General features: G+C 41.1%; 1 pseudogene; it reads left to right on the top strand.

Moving 5' to 3' along the window:
• The first annotated feature begins 22,276 nt into the window (after positions 1-22,276).
• Positions 22,277-22,888, top strand: LOC125416091 (large ribosomal subunit protein uL6 pseudogene; annotated as a pseudogene).
• The last annotated feature ends 1,132 nt before the right edge of the window (positions 22,889-24,020 follow it).

Raw genomic sequence — 24,020 nt, 5'->3', positions numbered from 1 at the left:
CTTACCCAGTGTGTCCTAGGCAATGGGTATAAACCCTTGTGCCACAAAACAAATTGGTAAATGAATCTAAAAAAAATAAAAAGAAGTAGCAAAATTTACACTTATGGCAAGCCCATGCTTCTGATAATTAATGTACTCCTGAAACAATGGCTTCAATCTTATTTATGACAGCAATCTTATTTATGAACAAATCACCTCTTTCTAGGGTTGACCCATCCCACTTGTTGCATAGAGAATATGTTTCAAATATGTTTTGGAGGACGTGTTCAAACATGTATAGTAGTCTGCTCCGGGTCCCAATTCATGTCCTGCCTCACTATGCAAAGAATACTCACTGCATCCCCATAGGAATCACGGTCTTTACTTGTTCCTGAATCAAATGAAAACCCCAAAGTACCTCAGCTCATCAAAATTAAAAACGGGTGAGACACCAGGCCTGATCCATTCTGAGGGGAATTCCTCTCTATCTGAGAGCCTGTGGCATCAAAATAAGTTACACATTTTCAAAATACAGGAGCAGCATTGACGTAAGCCAGATACCCCCTTTCTAAAGAGGAAACATAGACAAGAAGAAAGGATGACATCCCCCAAGTCATATGAAAACCCAAACAGGAGAACAAGAGGAAATATTTTGTTTTCATTTATATGACTGAATATTAATTGTAACTTATGGTGCAATTATGATATCTTCTTTGTGCATAAAATGTAGCGACATCATCTCTCTCCCTCATTACTCTTTTGCATTTCTCCTCTTTGCCTCTTCCTTTGCCATATCCCTTGTAGCCTCCTTTTTAATATCAGGTCCTTTTCCCTCTAACTTCCACCTGTGCAGAATATAAGTTATTCTTTTCATTGTAAGACTGACTTAGGGCGTTTAACATGACGCTCTCCAGGTGCACCTGTTCCCTACAAATCATCTAATCTCATTCTTCTTTGTGGCTGAATGAAACTCTACTGTGTAGATACCACATTTTCTTTATTTGTTCATCTGCTAATTTTGATTGTGTATTTGGGTCTTATTAGTAAATATGTTCATATTTTGTCAGTTGAAGAGGGTATAAAAGCCATGTACAAGGCTTTAGAAAAGTATGTGCTGTGTATTCATTAAACTTCTGGTTTATGAAAATGTTTGGCTATGACACTTTCTGCTCAGTAGTCCGTCTGCCTCTATTGCAGCCTTTTCTCTAACATCCAAGCTGCCCTGGTGAAAAGTCATTATTAATATAGGTGCAGCGACCACAGGATGGGGAAACAGCAATATAGAATATGAAAGACCAGAGTGAAGCAAGAAAGTGAAGGTTGAAGTGTTTACAAGAAGATCAATTTCTTTTCCAAATTTTTAAGTTAGCATACAAAGTAATGAATAATGGGAAAGCTCAGCCAATCACATTTGGCTAGGGTGTGGCTGCCTGGGGGCAAGGAAGAAGGACCTGGGAATCCAGGTGCCTGCCCCTTTCTCTCTCTCTCTCTCTCTCTCTCTCTCTCTCTCTCTCTCTCTCTCAGCTGCTCATGGTGCTCGTGGGACCCCGGTCGTGTGGGTTTCTCTGTTTTTCAATTATTAAATTATATTCTTTTGTTTTTGAGCTGGTCTGGTTAATTCTAAATACCGTTCGACCATGCCCATCAAATGGATTTCATTATGCCACGTTCATATATGTGTGTCATTAAACTTTATTCTAATATAGCCTTGTCCCCCAGTACCCTCCCTTGTGCCCTCTGAATGACTCTTTTACATTCTCTTCCCCACCCCGTAGCTCCCTTCTTTTAATATGTCACGTGTATTGCGTCACCCTGTGCATGTGTGATGTCACATGTATTGCGTTACCCTGTGCTTGTATTATGTTATATGTATTGCGTTACCCTGTGCTTGTGTTATGTCACATGTATTGCGTCACCCTGTGCTTGTGTTATGTCACATGTATTGTGTTACCCTGTGCTTGTGTGATGTCACATGTATTGCATTACCCTGTGCTTGTATTATGTTATATGTATTGCATTACCCTGTGCTTGTGTTATGTCACATGTATTGTGTTACCCTGTGCTTGTGTTATGTCACATGTATTGTGTTACCCTGTATGTGCCACACTCCTTTAATATTTCTTCCTCCTCTTTCATGATTCTTAGAGCCAAAGAGTCATCTTCTTTGACGGCTCGTCCTGAACCCTGGATGTATTTGAGGAGAAGATTCTAGTCTTCAACGTCTCAGGCCAGTATGCTGAGTCCACGCCTCAACACTCTCGAGTAATTGCAGCTGTTCCAGGCTGGAGTTGCTCCCTGCACTGTTACTCACATTGCTGTCATGGGCTCCCTGGAGTGGCTACATGCCTGAAGCAAATATTTGGTACACAATTGGAGATCTAGGTGGAGGCACTGTGGTTCTATGTGTCTTGAATTCTGAACATCTTCAGAGTTGGCAAACATAAATGCCACCAACTCTTAAGACTTGTTCCCTCCAGAACTGTGTCTGGGTCCATGAGGAGCCATGATTGTGACAACTCAAGGATGGTGGGCTGATTTCAGGGAGCAGAGATCTAACACAGCTCTGGTCATTAAACGGAGGAATATAGCCCTGAGCCCATTCTTTGAAACCATCTAGACCTTTGAAACCTCTGAGTTTGGGGATAGGAAGAGTAGCTTGGAAAATCTCCCAGACGTCTTTGGGGCTATTTCCCATTGTGCTGATGGTCATTTCTGGCCATCTGTATTAACCTTAATAAAGAGTGCTTGGCCACACCCTTAGGTTGTACCTCCAAGCACCTTTCTATTTTCACATGGCCAGGCTGTACATTTTCCGAATTTTCTATTCTGTTTCTCCTTTAATTATAGATTCCTTACCTGAGCCATTGCTTTCCTCTCACATCTTCCTGCATGAGGTTAAAAGTAGTCACATAGCCCCGTATACATTTTTCTAGAAAATTCCTTTATCAGATAACTAAGCTCTTCATGCCAGCCTTCCTTAAAGCCAATGGGCAAAGGCATGACCTAGCCAAGCTCTTTGCCGCCTTGCTACAAGGGCAGTCCTTACTCTACCTTCTAGCACCTGGCTCTATATGTCCATCTATGACGTCATTAAAATGACCTTCACATTCTGCACAGCAGCCGACTCATAGCAACGCAAGTCACTTCTAGGAAGTTACCAACTTTCCTTATGTGCTTTCCCAGAGCTGCCCTAAATGCTTATTTTATGGCAATCTAGGTCTTTTCCAATCTGACTCTTCCAGCCTCTACTCATTACCCAGTCCCAAAGATGCTTACACAGTTTCAGCTCTTTGTTGTAGAAATAACCCTACCTCCCGGTGCCAATTTTCTGTCTACAACAGAATAGCACATTCTTGGTAATGCACAAAGAATGTGCAATTATTTCTCAGGGTTGTATAGACTGAGAAATCTAACATCGTCTGCATATAGCAAGGGCCTTTATACTACATCATCTCGTATGGGAGATGGAAGCACAAGAGAGCATGAAAGGCAGACCGACAGTTAGGATAGGGATCAAACACACCCACTCTTGCAAAAATTAGTCCATTCCCTCTGTAATGATATCATCCCTGATCACTTTTTATTTAACCAACACCCTGTACTGTTATTAAGTTTCCAAACCTACACTTCAGGGATAAACTGTAGCAATCATTAGATTGTATCAGAAAACACCCTAGATTCTAGGTACTTTCCAGGTTAGATTAAGAATAAAAATAGCTTGGTATTGGCATAAAAACAGAGAGGCGGACCAATGAAAGTGAATCGAAGACCCTGATATTTATCGACACCTATAAAAACCTGATTTTTGAAGCTAAAATTATACAACGGAATAAAGAAAGTATCTTCAACAAATGGTGCTGGTACAACTGAGTGTCAACATGTAAGAGAATGCAAATAGATCCATATCTATCCCCATATACCAGACTTAAGTCCAAATGGATCAAAGATCTCAACATAAATCCAGCCACACTAAACCTCATTGAAGAGAAAGTGGGAAGTAGCTTTGAACTTATGGGCATAGGAGATCATTTATATATATATATAAACACCATAATATAAAATATATTTATATATATTTTTATATATAATTTATATATATTATATATATTTACATATATAAACACCATATTTATAAAATATAACACCAGTAACACAGACACAGATAGCAACAATTAATAAATGGGACCTTCTGCAACTAAGATGCTTCTGTAAAGCAAAGGACACAATCACTAAGACAAAGCGGCAACCTACTGAATGGGAAGAGATCTTTACTAACCCAAGATCAGACAAAAGACTGATATCCAAAATATGTAAAGAATTCAAGAAATTATACATCAAATTACCAAATAATCCAATCAAAAATAAGGTTCAGATCTAAACAGAGAATTCTCCAAAGAAGAATAGCAAATGGCCAAAAGACACTTAAGGAATTGTTCAACATCCTTAGTCATCAGGGAAATGCAAACCTAAACGACTCTGAAATACCCTCTTACACCAGTCAGAATGCTTAAGATCAAAAACACCAATGACAGCTTATGCTGGAGAGGATGCGGAGTCAGGGGAACACTCCTCCATTGCTGGTGGAAGTGTAAACTTGTACAGCCATTTTGGAAATCAGTATGGCAGTTTCTCAGAAAATTGGGAATCAGTCTATCTCAAGACTTAGCAATATCATACTTGGGCATATACCGAAAGGACGTACACTCATACCACAAGGAAATTTGCTCAAATGTGTTCATAGTAGCATTATTCATAATAGCTAGAATCTGGAAACAAGCTAGCTAGATGCCCCTCAACTGAAGAATGGATAAAGAAAATGTGGCACATTTACACAATGGAGTACTACTACTCAGTGGTAAAGTTCAATGGCATCTTGAAATTTGCATGCAAATGGATGGAACTAGAAAGAAAAAAAAACATCCTGAGTGAGGTAACCCAGGCACAGATAGAAAAACATGGTATGCACTCACTCATAAGTGGATATTAGACATAAAGCAAAGGATAGCCAGCCTATATAGTTCATAATCTCAGAGAAGCTGGGTAACAAGAAAAACCCTAAGAGAGTCATATATGGATTTCCTGGGAAGGGAAAACAGACAAGATCTCCTGAAAAAATTAGGAGGGGAGGAAAAGGGAGGAGAGTGGGAGGGGAAACCAGAAGGGAGGAGGAGAACATGAGGGAGTGGGATGCTCAAGAAGGAGGAAGGACAGTGAAAGAGAGAAAGGAAAGAGATATTTTCATTAAGGGAGGCATTAAAGGGCTATTGAGAGACACATCACTAGGGAAATTCCCAGGAATTTTCAAGGATGACCCCAACTAAGACTCTAAGCAACAGTGGAGAGGGTGCCTAAATTGACCTTGCCCTCTAATCAGACTAATGACTACCTTAACTGTCATCATAGAACCTTCAACCAGCAACTGATAGAAGCAGGTACAGAGATCTACAGCAAAATACTGGGTTAAGGTACCTCAGTCATGCTCAAGAGAGGGAGGAACACTAAAATGAGCAAAGGGGTCAAGACCATGATGGGGATACCACAGAAACTGATGGCTTGAGCTAGTGAGAGCTCACTGACTCTGGACTGATAGCAGACAAACCTACATAGGACCAAATTAGACCCACTGAATGTGGGGGACAGTTGTGAGGCTTGGACAGTCTGTGGGGCCACTGGCTCTGACAATGGGACCAGGATGTATCCCTAGTGCTTGAACTGGTATCTAGGAGCACATTGGTTTTGGAGAGATACATTACTCAGCATAGATATTGGGGGGAGGGCCGTGGTCTTGCCTGGAAGTGAAGTGTCAGATTTTGTTGACTCCCCATGGGAAGCCTTACCCTTTCTGAGGAGTGGATGGGGAGGCAAGGTCGAGGGAGGTAGAGGAAGTGTCGGGGGGGGGGGGAGTGGGAACAGGGATAGCTATGTAAATGAGAAAAGATTATATTTTTGCAAGTTCTTAATAAAGAAGAAGAAGGAGGAGGAGAAGGAGGAGGAGGAGAAGGAGAAAGGGAAGAAGAAGAAGAAGAAGAAGAAGAAGAAGAAGAAGAAGAAGAAGAAGAAGAAGAAGAAGAAGAAGAAGAAGAAGAAGAGAAGAGAGAGAGAGAGAGAGAGAGAGAAAGGATGAACTCTGCCTGGATTTCCTCCACACTAGCAGGAGGAGCACACCTTGCCTCCATGCAGGAACACCCTGATTTTGTCCAGATTTTGCATTCCTCTCTACAACCTTCTCCATCAGTAATCACAAGTACTAAGCCTCAATTAACAGTGAGATTCTGTGCAGAAATATTTATTCAGATCTAAGGGTCACATTTCCAGAAAGGTCCTCTGTTGCTCTGAAGTGGGAGCTCCTGGCCAGGAATCCAGCTTAAGAGATGGAAGGGGACGCTTGGGTGCAGCCTGGTGGCCTCTGCCTCTGAGCTCCAGGACCTGGGACTGAGTTATCTCAATACAGGAGCCACGGCAACCTGTTTCACTTGATTAGTCTTTGCATATCATTTCCCTAACATATGCATAAGCAAAAGAGCCAGACACACTGATTGAATCTCCCTGGTTTGTGTGGAAGTCAGGAGTAGGGAGACAGGCAGGCAAGAGCTTCCCATAGGGACACGCGAATCTGGATTTTTCCCATCTCCACCCACCCAGATGACCTTCAGCTAGGGAGGCAATTGAACTCCCTCCTGATATTAGTTTCTTCACCAGTGATAAGATGAGGTTGGAATAAATGATCAATAAAATGTTCCCTTCCAAAAGCCAAATTATGTGATTAAGCAATTATGTAATGGACCTTTAATGAATTTAATTTTTTTCCTTTCGTTTGGAATATCAATTCTCAGTTTCATGGTCTGCTAGTAGAATCGTGACAGAGGCTGACTGACTTAACACTGCCATCTGATCCCCCTGCAGTCTTGGCTGAGCCTCTCCTTAGTTCTCATGCTAGGAAATTAATACTATGTGCTAGCAGGGAGACAAAACACCCACGATCAGGAATCGGACCGGGGGGGGGGGGGGGGCGTGACATCGGTGATATTCCAGCTCCAGAAAAGGAAAAGCTGTTGTTGCAACTCACAGCCGGTCATGGATCTTTGCTCTTGCAAAGACTTTGAAAAAAGAAAAGAAAAACAAATGAGTGAGGGGAGAAAATGATTGCATTTGAAGTAGAATCATGAATCTAGGGAAGATGTTTTCAAAGTTGTCTATGATGCACCAGCAACTCCTTAAAATAACAGCCAAGGGTTTAGATCCATTATTGAGTTTCCATGGAAAACAAACAAGTTTGAGTAGAATAGTAATAGGGAATTTAGCGCTCACTCTCCATTTATCTTCTATGTCCATGCATTTTTAGGACAGAAAAACACTTTCCCAATCAGACGTGGAACAGGAAAGAGAAGGGGAGATGAGCAGGTTAGCCAGGTGCCTTGGTGTGTTCACAGGCCTGGGGTCAATCGGATGTGATGGTGGTGACCCTAGTTGAACAGTCTTCAGGGTGCAGGAGGAAATTCCTGTTCATTTCCAGGTAAGACCAACCTATAGGTAATGCTAGGAGACTAGGGATTTGCAAAGCACTATGGGTATATCAAAAGCGTAATGGAGATAGCTTTTATTCCAGTTCTGGGTGTCCTGGAAAGCAGAGCAGACAGACTGGGTGGATCTTTGCTGTCTGAGGCAGCGAGATGCTGGAGCACCTGATTGTGGGCTCACACTGTCTGACCACACTTCCTCACTTAAGAATAGAAATGACTTCACAAATCCAAAATAGCAGTAGCCGTGAAACCAAACTGTGAAGTTTGGGCAGTAGGAGCCAAATGAAGAAATGAAAGCGAGTTAAGATGAAAATGTATAAGCCCACCAGGTATCGGGGTGGAGCTACCGTCTTCTCTTTGGGTTCTGCTGAGGTCAATTCAGGCACTGGGAGTGCAGCTTGTCAAAATAGCTTTGTTCTAATGAGACAGCAGAAAATTGATTAATTTTTTTTCTCTAACATCTTGCTTTGATCGTTTTGTCAAAGCATTTGAATATATATCAGTTTGAGTACTGGGTAGCGTTGTTTATGGTTTTTCTACTTTTGGGGGCATAGGGCACCTAGAATTCCAAAATTCATCCCCTCCTCCAGGTCCCAGAGTCCCACTCTCCTGTGTCTACAGACATTAACCATGGGCGAGAAGACCGAAATCTGACAACGCCAGCCGCTCCCATCTCACCTTTCAGGCTAAATTCCTGTCTAGTAATTACTGCCTGTGATTCCAGCTGTAATGTGTAGTTATCAGTGAGCTCTCTTTGGAGGGGTTAACAGAGCACAGCTTCCCAGCGCAGCCTCACAGAAGACGCTTCATTATAGCACTTCTTCACCCCACAGCTGCGTGGAATTATCTCCCCTCCACAGCTCTGGTCTGCTGTGCACAACCCTGATTATACAAGGTCCCGTCGTCCCTGTCTTACCCCATTGCAGGTAGGAAGGAATCCACAGCACTGACTCTCCCTAGGAGAAGGCAGACAAAACCCAAATAGCCTTGGAGTCAGGCCTGTGCTCTGGGAAGTTCTCCCAACTCTAGCCTGCTTTTTTTTTTAATTTGGTTATTTATTTTATTTATAAAAATTTCCACTTCCTCCCCTCCTCCCAATACCTTCCCACTCCCCCCACTCCCTCTTCCCCTCCCTTTCCAGTCCTAAGAGCAGTCAAAGTTTCCTGTCCTGTGGGAAGTCCAGGGTCCTCCCCTCTCCCTCCAGGTCTAGGAAGGTGAGCATCCAAACAGACTAGGCTCCCACAAGGCCAGTCGATGCAGTACAATCAAAACTCAGTGCCATTGTCCTTGGCTTCTCAGTCAGACCTCATTGTCAGCCACATTTAGACCCACATTGGAGCACTGGACTGAGCTCCCAAGGTCCAAATGAGGAGCAGAAGGAGGGAGAACATGAGCAAGTCAGGACCACAAGGGGTGTGCCCACCCATTGAGACAATGGGACTGATCTAATGGGAGCTCACCAAGGCCAGCTGAACTGGGACTGATGGAGCATGTGATCAAACTGGACTCTAGCCTGCTTTTTAACGTGGCCATTCTGTGGTTCGTTCATGCCGTGGGGTCAATAGTACTGACCTGTGGTGTTTGTGAGCCGTAAACTAAATACACAAGTAAAAATAAATAACAGAAAAAAAAATTATATGCAGCACAACCTCTTGTGGAAGCTGAGCAACCATTGATATTGTTAGTATCGGTTATTTGTACTGTAGCTTTGTTAAGGCGTTTAACACTTGATAATACACTATGCTTACAACAATATTCAGCAGCTAACCCACACAGCCCTTCTCTCCTAATTAGCCTTTGGCAAATTCAACTGCATACACTGTCACCCGAGGTAGATTATCCGCCGGAAGCCCCGTGGCTATAGTTCCGCCTCCCATACCGTTTGTACTCTGTACTCTGTTCACAGGCTGTTTACTTTGCGAACACGCGATTCTTAGGGTGCATAAGAAAGAGCATTCTCCTCTCCTCAGCTGCTCCCCGCTCAGCGTTCACAAGGAGGACCTCCAAGGAGCAGCTGGTTGGGCTGGTCAGAATCCACACACTCCACACTCCGTTTCCAAGGGTCCGTTTTAACAGGCAGTAGGATTTGCAACCAGAGAGAAGCGGAAGGCTCTTGGATTTCTGTATTTAACTTTGATGTCAGCCCCGCAAGGGAGATATTTCACCCATTTGATGTGCCTCGGTCTGTTTTGTGCTAATAAGGGAAGAGACTGACTTGGTTGATGATCCTGGCGTCTGGAGAGTACCAATAGCACAGCGCTCTCTGGTGAGGACCTCTAGGACGCATCGCAACATGGCGGAGAGATACAAAGAGAAGTAGAAAGCAGACTGGCCACGTGCAGGATGAGTATTTCCATGAGAGGTGAATTCAGACTGAGTACTTTCCCGCTCATCTCTTTCTAAAGACCCATACCTTCTCTTCTTTCATTTTGTCCTGGTGCTGTTGTCTTGAGGTAGAGTTTTATGTAGCCCAGACTGACTTTGAACTTCCTATGCCGCCAAGAATGTCCTTGAGTTCCTGATCTTCTGACCTCTATCTCTCACCAGACGTGGCCCAATCTGGGGAGGCAGTATTAAGCCATTCAGGAGGGTGGAATCCCTATGACTTAATCACCTCTTAAGGCTCCCATACTAAGCACTATGTGCTAAGACCCTGTAGCTGCCAGAATCTGCAGGCAAATATTTTTCTTTAGTTTTAGATGTTCTCTAGCACTAGGGATTCCATTCTAGCAGCACAAATTGGAGTGAGGCACATAGTAAGATGGATGCAATAGTATCTTCCTTGCAGGACTAGCAGAAAGCATGAGTGAAACCATTCACCTTGCAACATGAGTTTCAGTGGGAACAAACCACAGCCACACCAGACCAGTGTGTTATAAAAAACACTCAGGACTGATTTAGAAACTGTCTTTGTCTCATACACCATAGAAGAATGGTCTGTGAATGGTCTGTGCTCCAGACATCTGATAGCATCCGGGATGGTATGGGCTCAATGCTCAGCACCACGTGGACCAGGCAGCCTCGACGATCTGATTGCTTTATTTCTCTTTACCAGCTGACCTTCATAGTCCACCATCTTGTGAGAACCTGAGGAGATGGCTCAGCATACAAGCACGAGGTCGCGAGTTCAGATCCCCAGCAGTCAAGGCAAAAGCCGGGTGTGTGTGGTCACGGACACCTGTGAACAAAGGCTGGAGAAGGGGACAGGATGACTTCTGGGGCTCAAGCCACAGCTTTAGGTGCAGTGTGAGACTGTGTCTCGGTGGACAGGGTGGAGAAACCTAGAGTGAAGTCCCTGAGAGCCACTCTCCATCTCCCACACAGTGTCCTCTGACACTTGTGCGTGTCCCGTCTTCCCCTAGACACCTTACCCAGTTTCTACTTTTAAATCTCCCTGGACACTAAACATCAGTTTCCCGTGGAAGAAATAGTGGTCATTACCTGTTCACACGATTAGCAGCAATCAGCGCCGTAGCTTTGCTGGCAGTTTTCTGGTTTGGATGCTTTCTCCTACTGGTCATGGAATCTTAGAGTTCCAGATTTGAAGGCTTATTCATTTTTATAATTACGGCTTCTGGTAAATGGGCTTGGCACACAGTGGGCATGTAATACATATTTGTTGAATAAATTGAGGCTGTTGAATAAAGCCCATGGACTCCCATTTCTTTGCTAAGTCCCTGCCGACTTTCCTAAACACAGATAATGTAAGTTGAATTGTTAGAGTAATAGCCATTGAGAATCTGGAAAGAGGCTCAAGGAAAATTAAGAACCTGTTTCAAGAGCTATCAGCGAGCAGACTGTCTCCACATGTCCAGGAGGGATTTCAGCACGGGAAGCTCTGTAAAAACTCTTGGCCACCTCTCTACTGCTGAAAAATAACATGTCACCTCTGTGGATCGCACATAGAGGAGAGAGTGGAACCTTCCAGGGCTGTCCCCATCGACTGAGAAGGCCTGAAGATAGCAATCTAGGATTCTTACATCTCCAAGAGAACCCTCTAGGCCCTGACACTGCGATGTGCTGTTATTGCAGGCACTGTGGGAAGTCACTTGGATAGTAATCCTGGCTGGGTTTCTGGGCGACTGCTGAGAAACCCCATGAAAGTGTACTGCCACAAATGAAGCAGATTTCCATTTCTCCTTTGCTCCTCTCTGTATATTCTATGGCAGCACTTGGACGCTCACAACTTCCCATCAGCACTGTTTAAAGTCAGGTCAAGAGAAGGGGGAATCACCAAAGGCTAGGAGATAAAAATAGCAAAGACTCGGCCAAACAAACTGGGTTACATGAACAGGAGAAAACCCAGGGATGAAAGTAACGAGAGGAGTCTAGATTGTCAGGCTAGGAAATGGACCCCGTAAAATTCGGTTTCTCCATATGAGCTTGCATTTGGCATGTATCAATGCTTATAAAATTGAGAGGGTAGCATTTTATCACCATACCCTAAGGAACCCTGGCAATCTATCCCTGTGATGCCTCTTTTGAGGATGATTAGACAAAGGCTCAGAGAAGTCAAATGTTTTTCCCAGACACTGTTTGTAGTAGTATTAGGAAGAGAAACCAAATCTCTCTCTTCATCGCCACCACGACCCTTCCCAGAAGCATCAAAGATTCTCAGAAGACAGCATTTCTTGCTAAATAAACTCTCGGGCTTGTGTCAAGCCTGCCTGTGTCAGGCACTTAAGTTGCAGTTCCAGTAGACCACAGGCCCCGGGGCTCATTTGTGTAAGGTTTGTGCCCATGAATCTGTGTTTGTGGCTAGACACCACATTGAGCATGAAAGTCAGGTAGCATCCTGGAAATACAACAATCGGATATTTCTTCCTTTGTTCATGCTCTCTAACCCCAAACTTGATGAGGTCCCTAGGGAGTTTATCACACCGTGCTTTCATTCTCCAAGTCTCTGTAATTTGACTTTCCCTCAGCTCCTGCCCCGCCTGCCCTGGCTTTGCACACACTCGTGCACCCGCATGCCCACCCACACTTACCAGATAGAAATAATTTTATCAAGCAGCATGCTGCTCATCACTTCTACACAGCGAGGCTCGTGACAAAGCTCGGGGAGGGGGGTGCAGAACAGAAGCTAGGCTCCCTGCCATGTTGCTTCTAGAGTCGCACACACTTGAGATGGATATTGCAATTAGTGTGGCACGCTGTTGTGTTCCCACAGTGTCTGATGGGCTGATGGGCTCTTTAGGTGTGTGGTAGAGGGCTACTCACTGCTCTGGTTTCTAGAAAAGGAAGAAGCACTTGGGTGTTTGCATCTTGTTTGATTATTTTATTTGACCACAGTTTATTGAGACTGTGAAGTTCCAACATTGGACTGGATTGTGGGACTTGTGAGAGAAGCAGCTATGGATAGCACACAAGTCACAGAGAACCTGTGCCAGTGATGTTCGAGACAGGCACTATGTGGTAAGTATAGACACGGAATGAGTTATGGAAGACCAGAGATGGGCAATGTGCCCAGCCCTGGACGGGGGCCCTGGAGAAAGGGGAGTGGGTTCCAACACCAAGGAGGCTTTCTGGGGTAAATACCTAGCCATGTCCTAAAGAGCTGCAGGTGCTAATGGGTAAACAGAGGCAGGTAGAGAAATGTAAACAAAAACAAAGATTCGGCAGCGTGGCTTAAAGCAGATGTAACAAGACGGGGGCTTGATTTCAATACAGGGTGGGCCACTAACACTGAGGTCTGTGAAGAGCTGGAGAGTGAGAGGAGAGAAAATGTAAGCAGATAACTCAGCGGTGACATTTGTCTCATTTCATGACCAGTTGCTCTCAGGCAGATTGCCTCATCCCACATCATTAAGTTTTCCTGGAAAGTTGTGACCCTTGCTCAAGTCTTCTCTTAGCCACTACCCAGTGAGCCCTTTTCAGCGTCCATCCTGCCTTACAAGGGCTCCTTGCACCTTGCAGTGTCTACAACATCAGTCATAGTTCATCTTCCTCCTCAAGGTCAGCCACTAATCTGCCTCAAGATATTACCCTTCCCCCAGATTTCTCCTTAGCTCCCCTTCCCCCCAGTCCCCCTGACTCCAACAACACACCTATTTATGATCGACAAATTCAGACCTTAAACCCTTTCTGAGGTCTTGCCTTAAATCCCACTTCAGTCTTCCTCAGAGAAATTCACCTTGCTCTTAGCACACCCGTCCTTCGGGATGGGAACTTATAAATTACCTGTGCTCTTCACTCCCAGGCCTTCATCGGCCTACAAGTGTCATCCCTTCTAATGTGAAGTCATCAATGCCTAGTCCAGTTCTTCCCACTCTACTGTACCTTCTCACACTGATGCTCCCCTGCCTGCATCTGCTCCTCCGGCTCATTACAGCAGCTCCCTCTACCTACTAAGGACCCCAGTGGATATCTGGCATTACTGGTTGTACTGAACTACATATATATTCTTTGATTTTTTTTTTACAACACATGCTTACTAAAATAAAGTCATAGTTTAAAAAGCTATGCTAATATGTCTTTCTCTATCCTCTTGCCTTCATTTGTGATGCGGGATGATGGATTTTAAAGGTGCTATGTGTTCTTAATATTTCAAACTGCCAGCATCAATAATCTTTCGTTTTGAAGCTGTTATTAAGTAAGTATAACACAGATTCCTTGAACTGAAAAACTGCAACACCAATACAGCCTAGCTAATAACCAAGATGGGTCCCAAGTTACTAAGGGGTGGGTAGTGTATACAGTCTGTATACACTGGACAGATGGTGATTCACATCCCAGACAAGAGACAGTCAAAGACCTCTTCACACTACTCAGATAGAACACAAATAAAGCTGGAGAATTGTGTTGTTTCTGTAATTAGATGTAGGAAGAAGTCTTTCTGTATGTGTGTTGTTTTTATTGGTTAATAAATAAAGAAACTGGCTTGGCCTGATAGGGTAGAACAGAGGTAGGTGGAGAAAACTAAACTGAATGCTGGGAGAAAGGAGGTGGAGTCAGAGAGAAGCCATGTAGTCCTGCCAGCGACAGGGGCTGGTCAGAATCTTGCCAGTAGGCCAAAGCCATGTGGTGATAGACAGATTACTAGAAATGGGTTAAATTAAGATGTAAAGGCTAGTCAATAAGAAGTTAGGGCTAATAGGCCAAGCCGTGATTTAATTAATACAATATCTGTGTGATGATTTTGAGAGTCTGGATGTCTGGGAAATGAACAAGTGGTCTCCTACTACAGTAATTAATAGTTAATATTTTTGTAACCAAAGTGGCTTATGCAGGTCACTGAAATCTCAGGGGGAAAATGACACAGCGACTACTGTATTTCTTGTTCCTGAGAAAATTCCCCTGTCTCTGTTCTCACTCTCTCTAAGCAATGACATAAACAAAGCCCTCTCGTTGGCTGAGTGTCCCTGATTAAAGTCACCCATCGTGTTCAGATTAAAATCTGAACTTTTAATTAGACATATGTAACCCTTCTCAGGTTGCTCCTTAAATCATTCTCCAGTCTGCACATTCTTCCCCTGCAACACAGTGCTGGGGCATGCTGTGACCTTCCATGATTTATCATCTTGACACAAGCTGTCCTCTCTGCAAGAAATTCTCCCCTGCCCCAGACTGGAGGCCTCCTGTGTGTGCTGGTCACACCTTGCAGCATTGTATGTTGTAAATTCTTTGCCTTCTCAATGAGAGTAAGAATTTTAGCAATGAGGTCTATTTCTCTGTCAAAGTTACATACATCAAAGTCTTCCATAGTAACTGGTACATACTGAACACACACACACACACACACACACACACGGGAAGGTACGTGTGTGAACTTAATCCCCCATGTAGCTAATTGGTTTATCTTTAAGATCTGTTTTAAACGTTTCCTCTTCATTGAAGTCTTTCTTGATTTCACCAGGCACCAGTCACAATTTCTTCTATTATTTTTCTCCACTTCGTGCACTGATTTTATTTTTAATTCATCTGCCACTGAACGGAGTCACTGAAGGACAGAGACATTCATTCCACCTGGTAGCCAATCTAAGGTTAAAACTCAACAACACTACCCAAATCAATCATTCATTTCCACAAAAGGGAACTGAGATTTAGATATGTTGGGAATTTTATTAAAAATCAGACCATGACTCATGTGGGGGTTTGGGTTCACAAGTTTGTTTTTGTTTTATCTTGTTTTGTTTTGTTTTGTTTTCTTGACAGCAAAAGCTAGAATTTCTGCTTTCTCTATGCAGGACTACCCCCACTGAACTCCCATTTTCTAGATGACAGGATACCCCCAATACACACACACACACACACACACACACACACACACCAGTGGGTCCACAAAAAGGCAGCTAGCTCTCTCTAGTGAGGAATACCAGCTGTTGACAACTGAGTAGCAGATTCCAGTCTCAAATGACCCAGGGGAACAGTGGGGCCTCTTAGCAAATTCTCAGTTAATTTGTCTGTGTCATAGAACCTGCATCTGACCCTGGTTCTGCTGTTTAACAGCTTTGTGACCTTGAGTAAGTCACAAGTCACTCTGAGCTCTATCTTCTCAATCATAAGAACGAAGATAAATAGCCTTCATGGTTCTCAGGAAGAAAACAGATACAATGACTGGAATATGAGCATTTTTCATATATCTTGTTATTGAATTTCTGTAAATATATTGGCATAGCAGGAGCCAAATAAACACAGACCATGAGTAGTGTCGAGCTATTCTTGATCTGTACGACAATCTGTTCCCTTTTCAACAACTTTTGTAATCCTGAATCCTCTTTAGCTCTCTTAGGTGGTTTCCCAGGCCCCAACAGTGCAAGGAAAATAGAATTCAAATTCAAATTAAAAGGCATGTCTAGTGTTAACTCTTACACAAACACAATTCCTCCTGCTACTGTTGATCCAATATAATTTTGCCTTGTATGACATGGCTTTTACAATCCATATCATGGCCAGGTAGAGGATACTTCTATACTGCCAGTCAAAAACATCCACAAAAGAAATCCAAGAATAACAACAGAGAGAAGGAAATGTATAGAAGTATGTCCCTTGGGATGCTCGGCATTTTCCCACATCAACTATGTAGACACTGTTTATGCTTTTCTACAGAAGGACTGATCACAAACATTAGAAATCCAGTCAAAGAAGCTGAACATCCAGGAAGGGTTAAGTCTATTTCAGATGAACCTCCCCAACCTTAATCACTTCAGCTTTTATATGCCCGCTATTGTAAACCAAAAGTTTTCAAGTTATGAGCCAAGTGCCCTTGAACAATATGGAGCTACCGCAAAAGATTTTAGATTTTAGTGGGCATTAAGTGTCATCTCTCCCTTAGAAAAAAACAGTGGTTTGTGTATATAGCCACACTTGTTTTATTTTCAAGTGCATTATATTATAAATAAAATATATCATCTGCAAAAATCATTACTGAATTTATAATAGCTGTTTGCCATTGTGTGTTTCCCTACAATATAAAAATTAAAAGGCAGTGATAATAACATAAAATTTTATGATGGGGAAATTGGAAAAGGGTGAGTTCTGAAAAATATTTGAGTATAGAACCAGATAGACTACCTGCACTTTCTGGCCCAATCAGGTCACCCAAGTCCCACAGCTACTTGCCAGAGACACTGACTTCCTCTGGGCCTATCTCTGTCCCTCTAGAGCTCACCAGGTTCATCACACCTTACTATCATGGGCCCTGTAGCAATTACATGTGGCAAAGACTAAGGTAGGCTACATCATCCACACTAGAGTCACCCAAGTCCTGAGGCTGCCTGTCAAGGATCCACACCATCCTATCTGACTGTCTTTCTCCTTTTGACACTCACAAAATCACTGCCTGATTCCCAGAAGGATTATTCCAATCAGCTATCCCATGTGACCAGAGTACCACAGATCTGCCAAATGCAGTACTGGATTTTCCCATATCATCTGTTCTTGAGACCCAGGACCAGTCCACACTACCAGGGATATTTCCTTCACGTTCCTTGACCAGACTACTGAAGACACCAGAGAGCAGAAGACCTGAATAGAGGCTGGATACTCAAATACCAAACAAACAGAGGGAATCAGTATCCAAACCCACAATGAATTAGCTTCATCCTGAACACTGGACACACCTCTGCAGAAAGAATACATATGACATGAACAAAAAAGAAAGAAAAAGACTCAGCCAACAAACTGTGAATATAAAAATTCCAACACAAAAATAAAAAGATGAAAAATCAAAATAACATGTCTCCTCCAAAGGATAACAGTCCCATAGTGATAACCACTAATAAAAATGACATGGAAAAACTTACAAAAAAATTTTTAAAAAATGATTCTAACTATAGGCAAACAGCTTAAAGAAGACAAAAACAAAGAGAGAAATGAAACAAGGAAGTCAATCCCAGCCATAAAAATTGGGCTTGGATTTCTTAAAGAAACAATTTTTGTAAATAAATGAATTTATTATTCATCTAGTAGTTTTGTTGAGTCCTAAATTGAACTAGCCAAAAGTCAGAGTGATGTTCTCTACCCTGCAGCAACTCAATTCTGTAGCAGACAAATTTTAAAAAGAAAATCAGTATATTAAGTAGAGAAAAAAACTAGGAGAAATTGTTATGGATTCCTGGTGAAATCAAGAAAGGCTTCAATGAAGAAGAAACAGTTGAACCAGGTCTGGAAGATGTGCTAATTAACTACTTGGGAGATGAAATTCAATTACTCTCTCTTTCTCTCTCTCTGTCTCTCTCTGTCTCTCTCTCTCTCTCTCTCTCTCTCTTTCTATGTGAGTGTGTGTATCTCCACTATGTATGAGTTAGTGAACACACACACACACACACACACACACACACACACACACACACACATATGACAAAGATCCTATTGATAAAATGCTTAGTCTGATTGAAATGCAACTCCAACACGAAATGTTCCAAAGTGTGATGAGCACACACAGGGGGATTTCCATCTCGATCTGGGGCAGGGAGAGCATTTCAAACCAAGAGAAGAGATTGTGTCTGTTTGGATTTAAGAAAATCTGGAAATGAGAAGCTTAATAAACCAACTAAAATCCTCAGTGGAAAACCTCACCAACATATTGTATTTTTTGAAAGCAAAAAGTTGGGGATGGAAAACAAAATAGAGGAATTGAATCTCTCAGTAACAGTTAAAAAAAACAATGTAGGAGGGGGTTTGACAACACCATGAAAAGACCTTACTTCTGAAAAATGGGCATAGAAGGAGATTAATACAGCAGCAGACATAGAGAATAACATTACTGAAATCATAGAACAGAATTTTCCAAACAAGAGAAAGAAGTACCTACCAAACACCAAACAGACAACACAACAAGAAATTATTCATGGCATATTACAGTTAAAACATTAAAAATACAGAATACAGAAAGGATTTGAAAGCTGCATGGCAGAAAGGTCAATTTACTTATAAAGGCAGGCCTATCAGAATAACATCTAATAATTCAACAGAATAATTTAAAGGTCTTGAAAGATTTACCCCAAGTTCTGAAAGGTGATGTCTATCAACTGAGACTATTATACCCAGAAACAGTATCTTTTAAAATTAAAGGAGAAATAAAACCTTTCCATGATTTAAAAAAAAACTGATTAAAGGAATTTATGACTAAAAAGCCAACACTACCGAGAATTCTAGGTGGAATATTTTGATTTGAAGAGAAGAATAAAGACACTCAAGAGGCCATTAGAAACAAATCAACAATACCAGGAAATACCAAGACAGATCTGACAAAGCACTACCACAATGTTAATACAAAGATAGGAATCAATAATCAATGACACTTTTCAATAATAACTGAGTGTTAGTGATCTCAATTCCACAATGAAAAGAGTAGCAGATTGGGGTAGAAAACAGAATTCATCTTCTCTGTCTTCAAGAAACAGTTCACAAGCAATGATAGACTCCACCTCAGGCCAAAAGGAGAGAATATGGTATTCTAAATAAAGAAAACCAAGAAGCAGGCAGGCATAGCCATTCTAATATCTGACAAAATTACCTCCAAATCAAAACTAGTCAAGAGAAATGTGAAAAACATGTCATAAACATTAAAGGAAAAAGAATCCACCAACAGGATATTCCAACCCTAAAGTATATACACACCAAACACAGGAAGCACCTAATTTCATAAAAGAAAGCCTCTTAGATCTAAAATCACATGTTGACCCAAAAATATTGATAGTGAGTCATTGCCCTGCCCATCTCTTACCATTAGACAAGTCAGCTGGAGTTAAACTAAGCAGAGAAACTCCGAAATTAAATGACATCATAAATCAAATAAACCTAACAGATATCCCCAGAACGTTGAATTCAAACTCTTTTGAAAAACAGACATTTTTATAGGCAGCTCACAATATTCAACATATTATGGAGCAAGACAAGACTCAGCAAATACAGAAATTTTGAAATCACATCCTGCATTCTATCTGACCATAGTGGAATAAGGCTGGATATCAACAACAGAAACTACAAGAATATACACACTTACAGAAACAAAGCAACGCACTATTGAGTGATAACTGAGTCAAGGATGTACTTTTGCAGAAAAAAATATAAAAATTCCTACAACTAGAAGAAAGTAAAAACACAATATACCAAATCTATGGGACACAAAGAAAGTCATCCAAAGAGGACAGTTTATAGCATAAAATACTTCCATTAAAAAAAAGAAGAAGAATCAAAATTCTAGGTGATGGTGGTGGACTCCTTTAATCCCAGCACTCAGGAGGCAGAGGTAGGTGGATCTCTGTGAGTTCAAAGTCAACCTGGTCTACAGAGATAGTTCCAGGATAACTAGGGCTATTACGCAGAGAAACCCTGTTTTGTTGTTGTTATTTTTTTTTTAAAAAAAGATATTATCTCAAATCAATGATATCCTTGAAAGCATTGGAAAAACATGAGGAAACAAAAAAGTTTTTTAAAAAACAATAGTTAATCAAAATAAGGGCTAGAATTAATGAAATAGAATTTTTTAAAAAGTTCAATGAAGATATGATGGAAAGATTGATAAACCTTTAGCCAATTTAACAAAAAGAAAAAGAGGGAGAATTCAGATTAACCAAATCAGAGATTAAGTGGAATGTGTTAATAGTTATAACAGACACTGGGGAAATTCAGAGAATCATTAGGACATACTTTATTTCCCATCTGAATGGAAATATCTAAAAGATGAATTTCTAGGCATATATGACCTACCAACTCTACATTAAGACAAAATAAACAATTTATATTGAACATATAGGCAATACTAAATAAAGGCAATACTAAAAAATCTCCCAACTAAAATAGTAGAGGCCTTATAGACTTTGCAAAAGTTTACCAGATATTCAAAAATAACTAACCCTGATAGTCCTTAAATCAGCCTGCAAAATAAAAAATAAAGGAACATTTCCAAATTATTTTATAAAGTCAGTATCATTCTGATACCAAAATCAAAGACCCACAAAAAAAGAAAGTTTTAGTGTGATATCTCTGGAGAACATGATGCCAAACTTCTCAGTAAAATGCCTGCAAATTAAATTCAAGATTACCCAAAAATATTATCCACCATGATCAAGTTAGCTTCATCCCAGAAATGCAGGAATGATTAAACATGTATAAATCATTAAACACAACCAACCCCATAAATAGACTCAAATATAGAAACCACATGATCATCACATTAAATTCAGAAAAGCATTCTGACATAATCTAACAACTCTTCATGATAATAGTCCTAGAATTTTCAGGAATGGTGGGGCATATCTGAGCACAATAAAGATGATACCCAGCAAGACCTCAGCCAACATCTTGCTAAACAGGGGAAAACAAAGCATTCTTACTAAAATCAGGAAAAAGACAAGGTTGCTCACTTTCCTGCATCCTATTCAATATAGTCTGAGTTAAGGTAATAAGACAAGTGAAAGAGACAAGGGGGATATGAATAGGAAAGGAAAAAGTCAAAGTACTCTCATTTGTTGATTCCATACAAGACTCTAATGGAAATCCCCTAAAGCTGATAAAAACATCCATCTAAGTAGCAGGATATAAATTTGATACACACATACACAAACACACAGAAAGAGAGAGAAAGAGAGAGAGAATCAATATAATCTTCCTATATACTAATTATAAGCAAATGCTGAGAAAGAAATCAAGGAAACAAATTTACAATATTAAAAAAACACTAGAATTAATCTAGCCAAGGAAGTTAAAGATTTGTATGATGAAAACATTAAGACACTGAAAAAGGAAACTGAGGAAGATAACAGACAATAGAAAGATCTCTCACGTTCATGGATTTGAAAGATTGGTGTTGTGGAAAAGGCCATCCTACAAGAAACAATTTGCAGATTCAATCGAATTCACAACAAAATTACAATGCAATTCTTTATAGAAATTGGAAGAGTAACCTTCAGTTTCATATGGAAACACAAAAGATCCAAGAGAGCCAAAACAACCCTGAACAATAAAAGAACAACTCGAAGTACCACATTCTATATTTCAAGTTATACTACAAAGCCGCGGTAATAATAGCATGTGATTACGAAAAAACAGGCAAGTTGAACAATGGAATGGAATTGAGGAGCCACATATAAATCCACACTCATACAGCCATTTAATATATGACAAAGAGGCCAACAAAACAAAAACAACAATGGCAAAGAGGCGGTCACAGCGTTTTCAATCAATGGTGCTGCTCAAACTGGATAGCTATATGTAGAAGAATGAAAATAGACTCCTATTCTCACCCCACACAAAACTCAAGTGCAAATGGATCAAAAACTTGAACATAAGTCTTGATACCATGAATCTGGTAGGGAATACGTTTGAACTCAATGGCACAGGAAAGGACAGAACTCCCATTATACAAGAGTCAAATCAGCAATCAGACTGTTGACATGCTAGAAAATGTGAACATAACTTTGAAGGGGTACACAGCTATTATTAAAAGCCCCAGAAAAAGCTTTCAATGAGACTTCGATGACATGAATGTAGAACTGATTCTCCTTGCAAACAAGAAAGAAAAGGCTCCAGGTTGATAGAAGGCAAAGAAACAGAAAGGAACTGGCTACTACTGTATGAGTGATCTGTAGTCAAGTTCAAACCATAAACAAGGGTGTTACATTGGGCTTCAGTTACAAGATGAAGTCTGTGTCTGCCCAGTTCCTCACCAGCATTATTCTGTAGAAGAATGGTTCTCTGGTTGAAATACAAGATTTTTTGGGTGTAAAATAAATCACAGGGTTCAGATGAGGACATGTGTTGTTTTCTCTGTTTCTTAAGCCCAGAAGGATGAGTTAATCCTTGAAGGACATGATATTGAACTTGTTTCAAATTCAGCAGCTTTGATTCAGCAAGCCACAACAGTTAAAAACAAGGATAGCAGAAAGTTTTTGGATGGCATGTATGCGTCTGAAAAAGGAACAGTGCAGCATGCTGATGAGTAAGACCTAAGTTACCCAGCTCCAAAATCAAAATCCTGGATTCTAAGTACAATTTGGAATGCCTCTGGGGACAGGAAAGATTTCTATTAAAAAAAATATATAATCCACAGGTAAATAGATAAAATTAGAAAGAATCTTTCTAAGTGGAGCAGCCCAGACCCAGAATAGCAAATTATCCTGTTTTCTCTCATTTATGAGTGTTAGCTGTAGATCTTCAGATATTTGTATTCTGTTTGGAATACCCATTGAGGTCAGAAAATCAGTAAGGGACTATGGGGCAAGTTTCAAGGGAGGGAAGATAGATCAGAGCGGTATAAAGACTTTAAGGGAAATAATGGTACAGTAAGGGTTAAATGGTGAAGATGAGGGTACATGGAGGGTGGGGAAGAGGCATAAATGCAGTGAGGGATAACTAACAGTACAGATATTTTGAAAACTTATTATGGAAAACTACTACTATAGAAGTCACTTAAAATATATACATTCACATATATAATGAGAGATTCAATGAATTTATCCTGTAATGGGGCAACAAGGATCCTAACAGCTATCACACTCTAACAAACACAAACTTAGTACCAGGAGTGGGTTGCATCTTTTGGAGTTGTGGGATCAGAGATCCACGAACTTTACAGGCTGCTGTCAATACTATGATTCCCTTCAGAACTTGAGGGACGGTCATAGAGCAAGGAGACACCAAGCTGATACTCGCCTGGAAGCCTCATCACTACTGGCTAGCTTTCGTGGTACTAGAAGGTGCTATGTATGCTGCTGGAGTAGAAAAAAGAATCACCAAGTTTACCTAGCTGTGAATCATTCAAGCTACAAAAATGATTACCCAGGCAATAAATGACCATAGGGGCAATAGTGGTACAAATGTTATAGGAGGAACTAACTATTTTCTGATTGAATTTTAGGCTCACTGTAAAAGTTGCAACCCCTAACTACCACCATTATTGGGGCCTAGAACCTGTGACTCTAAGAAGTCATAGGCCCTGTGGAAGAATCTACTACGGGCATTTTGTTGAGTGGACATAGATTAAACCAACTTCTAATTACTCATTGTTACTCCCATCGATTAGTGCATCTCTCAACCCCCTTCAGAGAAGTGCTATTTACAGTAGATGGCAATAAA

The sequence above is a fragment of the Myodes glareolus genome, chromosome 4, assembly GCF_982192425.1.
Source record: "Myodes glareolus chromosome 4, mMyoGla1.1, whole genome shotgun sequence".
Taxonomy (NCBI): domain Eukaryota; kingdom Metazoa; phylum Chordata; class Mammalia; order Rodentia; family Cricetidae; genus Myodes; species Myodes glareolus.
Note: the sequence above shows the minus strand (reverse complement) of the source record. Positions and strands in the feature narration are given on the sequence as shown.